The 7,858-nt window shown below is 31.8% G+C and overlaps 1 pseudogene across 1 annotated transcript; it reads right to left on the bottom strand.

Annotated features, from left to right (window-relative positions):
- Nucleotides 1-2,812: 2,812 nt before the first annotated feature.
- Nucleotides 2,813-5,526, bottom strand: LOC149889743 (uncharacterized; annotated as a pseudogene). The gene is made up of 3 exons (XR_016452037.1): nt 5,217-5,526; nt 4,813-4,999; nt 2,813-4,589 (listed from the first exon to the last, which is right to left on the bottom strand). The product of XR_016452037.1 is annotated as an uncharacterized LOC149889743 (transcript).
- Nucleotides 5,527-7,858: the final 2,332 nt, after the last annotated feature.

The raw sequence follows: 7,858 nt of genomic DNA, 5'->3' as shown, positions 1-7,858 counted from the left end.
TTGCACAAACAAATTTTTTACTCAAGTTAATATATAATTGAATTAGGTTTTAAAAAATAGTTTAAAGGTTTTACATGCTTTATAGCTAAACATAACTGGTAAGGTCCTATGTTGTTTGGTTCTTAAGTATTTTATATTTGTTTCTTAAGTAATTGGCTCACCATTTGTGTCCTTTTAGAGTAATTTATTCCCATTCCCAAGAGGAAATACAAAATCAAAATGCTTGGTAGAGTACATGTTCAACTTAAGTTTGCATCTTATACCAAGTAGATTTATTGCATTCTTATAAATGTAATTCACCTTTCGATGTCATAAATTCAATACCTTTACCAGACAATTCAAGCATGTTAAATTAGTATTACTTTTAAAATGTGCCCTAAAGTTTATGGTTTTTGGGTAAGTGTAAGATTTTAGGTTTTACTTTTGTTTCATGAGTTAAAACTACAAAAATGAACAGGAGAAAAGCTAAAAGAAATGGACAATTCTTTTCCCCAAGATATAGTGAAACTGATTTGAAGATATTGGATGAAAGACCATTGTTTTTTTGTTTTTTTTTCTTAGAGTCTATTTACTGTGATACTACCCGAAATATTTTAATTCATTTGGGTAATATTTATAGGTTTCCTAAGGTCATAAATGTTTTACTATTACAGAAAATAAAGCAAGCATGTATGGTCTTTTGATAGTAATAATGTGTCAACACAGACTTTACTTGATTTTAATATCTATTCTTTGCATGTAGGTTGCCATTTTGCTTGTTTAATTCTAACAAGTTCATTAAAAAAAATTTGGAAGTTTCTTAGTGTATTAATGTATATTGGATTATGTCACTGTTACAATTACATTAAAGTTGTATTCAGTTGATTAAGGTAACAATTTTTCCATTTGTGGACCCTGTTATACTAACCAACAACCAACTTATCTAATTTAATAAAAATTTTTGTTAAAAGTTTTTTCATAACTAAGTAAATATTTGTAATGGAGATAAAGAACTAGTTTCGTTTCAGAAAGATAGGATGGGATGATGCTTAAGGTTCTATACCCTCATCTGAGCTGCAGCACTGTTTTACATTAAGTTATCAAGAGAAAAAAATCACATTCACAAAATACACTTTTTTTTTCCAATTAGTTTTTAACATCTCACTGTTTCCTAATTTAGTGGAAAGAAATTCAGATAAGAGTGTAGAAAATGAATTTGCCATTGTAGTAAACAGTATCTTTTGATACAGTAGATTTCTTTTGCACAACTTTCCCATTCATACAGGAAGAACCAATATTTAGTAAATCTACCTTAAAGACCAAGTAATATAGCAAACACTTTCAGATCAGCACAAATGGACAGTTGATAATGCATTTAAGAGCTCTTTCAAGTTTTCATGTTTCTATCAGTGCAACTAGTTAAGCTACTGCAACTGATTACTAAGAACGTGCAAAATAATGATTAACTGTAACCATTATTTTGCACATTCTTGAGGCACTAACAAACTACCTCCACTTATCTGGATTATAACTTATAGTTATTGCGGACAGTTAACCACATATGCTGCTACAATTAGCATCTTCCTGGTCAAAGAAGGGAATTAGATTTTTATGAAGGTCATTTTATTGAAAATTGCTTGTATGAACATAATTTGCTAGGAGAGTCCACTGTTGTAATCTTGAACCTAAAACTTTGGTCTAGTTTTTTGAAAGATCTATATCTCTTATTAGGTCATTCAACTTAGGAGAAAATCTGAGTCATTTAAGGGTGTTGGCTTATCACTTCATGCTTACTGAGGTTTTTCCTTACTAGACTTAACTTAGATGTTATTGTTTGTATAGATTTTGTTAAAAAGAGAAAATCTAAAAAGTTAAGCATAAAATAGTTTTTATTATTACAAAAATTTAAACAAGTTTATCTCAGTTTATCTGGAGGGTCAAATCGTTATATTTCAACCAATTTCAAGAAAACTTTGTGGGGCACCGTCTCTGATTTTCCTGATTTTTACATATCATTAGCTAGATTGATGTAAATAGGTCAAATGTGCAATTTCATTTTCTCCAAGTGCAACAGGTAAGAAATAATAGCCTTACAAACAATCTCAGGTAGCACCCTTTGGTTTCTCGAATGGTAAACATAGACAACTTTAAGGGCTTATAACTTTTTTCTTACTTTCAACAAAGGGCTCATTTTTTCTAGAACTATTTTCTGGATATTTCTGTCTTAAAAATAGCAATTTTCATTAGCTTGCATCATGTTAGAAAAAAAACTATAGCCTCTTCAACTGTGGAAAAATTCTGAAAAATGCTAAGAAAAAGCAAAGTAAAGTTAGCCATAGTATTTTTCTATTCACCAACAAGTCCTTACATGTTAGTTTTCTGATTAGCTAAAGTTGTCTGCAACAAATGGGCAAAAAGTAACCAGCTTGTTACATTTAAGAAATCAGTTATATCTAAAAATATATAGTCCACTCGACAAAAAAGTCACATTTTCAGCCATTTGGGGATGACTCCTAAATTTTTCTAAAACATTGTATTGCTCTGAAATTAACAGCAAAAAGGGGACGTCCATAAATTACGTACGCAGTAAAACTAATGCTTTTGGGCCCCCCCCCCCTCCCCCCTTGTACGCACTTGTACGCTTTTAACCACCCCCTCCCCCTCTGCGTACGTACGCGTTATTTATTAAAAAAGTATGACCTCCCCACCCACCCACCCAAAAAAAAAAAGTTTTCAAAACATTAAATACAAAAAAGATCAACATTTTTAGTTAGAGATTTTTCTGTACTTAACTAAAAAATGGGCAGTTATTAACGAAAGGAAAGAAAAATGATTTAGAAAGGATTCGTGTTGCGAGTATTTTTAATTTAGCTATTTATATTTCCACAAATGGTGACTTAAATAAATTGAAAATGTTATGGAAAACAGGCATGAACTCTGCTTCTAATCTTTCATTAGTAATCTTCTCACTGACTTCTTCACTTTCACTTAAATCACTCTCCATATCAATCTTTATCTTTTGTTTGTTGTGTGCTTTCTTGTGCCGTTTCATTGCTGCCTTGCTCGGCCAGTATTTATTGCATTTGTCGCAAATTCCGTTTAGAAGCTTTTTTTCCAATGAAGGACAATACAGATCAAATGGTATAATTTTGTACTTTAAGCCTTCTGTAGGTATGTCTTGTAGCAAAAGCCTATGCGTCAGAGGTGCAAAGTTTGAATGGTTTGATACGTTTTTAAAATATCGAGATGGTTCCATCGCTTTGTAACCATTCTCGCAGTACTCGTAGATGGCCGGAAATGGAATGAAACGTTGGGGGATGGTATTCAGCCAATTTGTTTCAAACGATGAACAACATAACTTGTCCTGGCATTTCACAATTTGTAGACAATAACGCGATTGCTGGCAATGTTTCTCTACCCAAACAGGATCAGGATTCGGCGATTTATATGCTTTTCCAACTGGTACTGCCCGGCAATTAACATGGTAACCGTCGATGAAGGTTTTCTCCCAAACTTGGGATAAAACGTCAGCCGCTTTTTGAAAATTTTCTACCTCCAGTTCTTGGTTCATTGTCTTCCCAGAAGAATCAAGGTGATCGCCAAAATAATCATGGGGAAGAACTATTCCAGCCAAATCACGAGAAAGAGGTGCCATTCTTCTTTCAATGGGGTTGAAGGCTGAAAGCCCAGCTGCATTCACACCATGAAGCAAGACATCTAAATCCAGCAAGCGGAAGAGATCAACAGCAGTTGCTAACGTTTTAGGGAAGCGTGGTGCTTCATCTTGAGCTCTATAAGTCTCCATTAACATAATTGGTTTACGTCTAACCAACTTGGTTTCAAAAAGCTCCCTAACATCAAAAGCATGTGTAAAAGCATTCGATGTATCGTGTTTCCCACTTCGTATGCGTATGAAAGTGTCTCCACTGTAGGATACATTTCCATTATTGTTAACTTCGCATATGCCATACACCGATGGGATTAACTTGTGCTGTGGGCCAACGACAAAGTCATGATCCATAAGTTTGACCTTGTATTCCATATGCATCAGCAACGGCGCTTGAAGGCTTGCAGCAGTAAGACCCAACGGTACCCTGGCTTTATCATCATTGGACATGAAAAGCACAGCTTTTGGTCCAAACAATTTGCAAACTTCAAACATGTCATCAATAAAAGATTTGGCAAACATTCTATCATCATTTCTTTTTCGCAGTGAATTTTCTGGACGTAGTAGCTTCACTGGAACTGTGTTGACATGCTTTTTTCCTTCAGAAGTGTTTTCACGTCGTGGTAAAAGACGAAGGTACAAACCACTTCTACTCAAGTTGAAGCCTATTTTCGTCAGCTCTTTCTGAAGATCATCCAAAGTGGAGACACTGCGAAGACATTCTGTTCTTCGACGCTCGTCAGCTGCTGATGAACTTTGCACAACCTTTATGATTGTTGATAAAAGTTCTGGTTGATCAATTTCGAGCCGTGGTCGTCCAGGATGGTTTTGCATAAACTGTTTCAAAGCACTTGATACTTCAGGGTTGTTTTGACAAACTGTTTCGATGCCCTCTTTAAGTTTTTGTCTCCGTTTTCTTTGTCGTGCCGATTCACGAATCAATCTGAAAACAAAATATTACACAAATCTTTGATTCCGTTATAAAACTTTCTATACTTAAGGTTACCTGGATTCTGCGAACTTTGTAAATACTCAATTAGAAATTCTTATTGACAATTTGAAAAACAAAATTTTGAAAGTTGCTGCCTGCTTAAAAGTTTGGTTTTTATGGCCAAGACGTCTTTCTATACTTCTAAGCTCTATTCGATATATCGCTTAACATTTACCAGTCCAAGTTTGTTTTTTCTCTTCTTATGCTTTCTTTCACATTGTCTAATTGTTTCCTCGTTACAGTAGACAAACCAGAATCGCGTAAGATTATCAAGGATGAAAGCTGTGATTCAAGATCTGAGATTTTCTTCCGACTTTTAACTTGCGCCGGATTTGCTCTTTCCTTCTCGCTTGATGTTAAATCTAAATTAGGAAATACCCAAAAATAAACTTTTATAAATTCTTGACAGTTATAGAGATTGGATGTAGAGAAATTGGTCAAGATCTCCAGTTATGATGAATAAAACTATGCGATTGCAATCTAGTCGTACAAGGTAGTTTAATTACCAATTCGGTTAAATTCAATGTATAGAAAATCACGAGAGAAAAAGTTTGTAAATTATCACAAAAAATGGCTTACTAAGTTCAATCCTTTCAGGTTCTGTCGTAGTTGCGTTCGGAAAACTTTGTATTTTATTTGACGAAGACGGCACTGGATGGATATCTTTTTTCTTTTTGCTAGGCGGTGATAAAGCATTTCCCCAGAATGACATGATTGATCCTTTTGACTTTGTTGCTTTCACTTTTAATTCGTTTACTTTTTTTTCATACAAAGACTGATCATATTTTACTATTTTCCACAATTCCTGTGCGTGCTGATACTGCTTTTGTTTTTCAAGTGTTGAATATGCTTTCTTATATAACTCAAGGAGTTGAAGACACTTTTTCTCGTTCCCAACAAATTCGTTCGACATCTTGGAAATAAGCAGTTTTTTTTTGTTGCAACGTATTCAGTTATTTGAATGGAAAGATAAAAGTTTTTGTTTATTTGGAAATAAACGATTTAATCATAAGATTCAGTGTCGTTAAAGCGAAGAACGTAAAAAAAATAACTTGACTCAAATTAATTGCAATCACATTTCGCAATGAAAGGTGTTGGTTTCTATTAGCATTAAAATTGCTGTTTTTAAAAATAATTGTTTTTTATAATAAGAAAAAATACATAAAAACCTTAACAATAATTTGAAGTAGTACATTGTTAATAAAAAGTTAATAATAAAATATTAATTTAAAATAATAAAAAATTAACTTGTTGTAACGTTTTAATTGAAAAGATAAAAACCAGGTTGCGTATTAAAAAAAAAAGATTTTTTACATTCGAAAAGTTCATTGCTTTTTGTACCGATCAAGTTTTAAAAATATCTCCAGAGAAAGATAGTCAAACCGCGTACGTACTCGCTGTCTTGAAACCCCCCCCCCCCCCTCCCCTTGTACGTATTTGTAGGGAGCGAATACCCGACCCGAATACCCGCGGGTACCCGTAGACGGGTAATTTTAATAAATTCAGTTACCCGATATCCAAGTCTTCGGGTCGGGTATTACCCGATTTAAACTACCCGAATATTACCCGTAGAAGTACCCGATCATCGGGTAATTTTATTACCCGATTTCTTTACCCGAAAGTCGGGTAATAAAATTACCCGTAGAAGTACCCGAAAATCGGGTAATAAAAATTACCCGATAATCTGGTATACCGAGTAATAAAACTACCCGATAATTCGGGTAATAAAATTACCCGAAATCAAGTAAAAAAATTATCCTATCCTTGAACCGAAATTTTCGCGCGATCGGGTATTTTCGTTAATTTTTTGTTGTTGTTGTTGTTTTTTTTACTGTGTTTTTTTAAATTTTATTTTATTTCAATTCTTTTAATATCATATTTATTTCTATTTATTAGTTCCACCCAGTCCGTGTAAGTATTAATTTTAACTAATTAAAAGTTAATACTTACATGAAGTGGGTGGAACTAATACTCCATGTAAGTATTAATTCCACCTACTCCATGTAAGTAATAATTTTTAATTAGCTAAAAATTGATACTTATATGGAATAGGCAGAATTAATACTCAATTCTTCACAGCTTTTTTTTAAACATTTTGCTACCACTTCTTAAATATAAAAGTAAAAATTTCTTTTTTTTAATTTGTTTACTTTTTTTATTTAATACGCCACCCACTTTTGTTACGCGGTCATCGGAACTACCCGTATTTCGGAACTACGCACAAGTCGGGTAATAAAATCGGGTATCTCGTACTTTTTTTCAAAACAAAATATATAAAATAGTTTTATTTATTCTTTTAAATTTTTTTATGACTACTTTAAGGTCTTCTTTTTATTAATTTAATTATGACTATTTTAAATCCTTTCTATAAAGTTATATATATATATATATATATATATATATATATATATATATATATATATAATTTTAGAGGAAAGATTTAAAATAGTCATAATTTAATAAATTTTTTGCTGTTTGAATGCACGTCCAGTTGTTTGTTGCAATTATGTATGTATGTATGTATGTATGTATGTATGTATGTATGTATGTATGTATGTATGTATGTATGTAAATTTTATTTTCATATTTCATATTTTATGCCTATTTTCAGCCATAATGTATAAATATGATTTTATATTTTTAAAAACACACACACACACAGAATATATATATATATATATATATATATATATATATATATATATATATATATATATATATATATATATATATATATATATATATATATATATATATATATGAAGATCACACTGAAAAAACGATCAAGCTACATTTTTGCTTTTTTTGGGTTTTTGTTATATTCGGCTGCAGTTTAACTATATAATAATTGACTATATAACAAGACTATATCAATAGAAAACCGATCAAATTACACAGGTATTTAGCTTAACAATTAAGTAACCTATGGTGTTTTTAAGTTTAAAATCTAATTTACTCAAAACAATAAAAATGTAGCTTGATCGTTTTTCCAGTGTGGTCTTCATATATATATATATATATATATATATATATATATATATATATATATATATATATATATATATATATATATATATATATATATATATATATATATATATATATACCCTATGCTTGCAAAGCTTGCTAGGCAGATTCTGGCTATCCCAGCCTCATCTCTTTTGAAAGAGTGTTTTCAAGTGCAGGGAACATTTGCACTGTAAGGAGAACAAATTTAAGTG

The sequence above is a fragment of the Hydra viridissima genome, unplaced genomic scaffold (assembly GCF_058129835.1).
Source record: "Hydra viridissima isolate aposymbiotic clone 2 unplaced genomic scaffold, HvirCarnegie_v1 scaffold_4, whole genome shotgun sequence".
Taxonomy (NCBI): Eukaryota; Metazoa; Cnidaria; class Hydrozoa; order Anthoathecata; family Hydridae; genus Hydra; species Hydra viridissima.
Note: the sequence above shows the minus strand (reverse complement) of the source record. Positions and strands in the feature narration are given on the sequence as shown.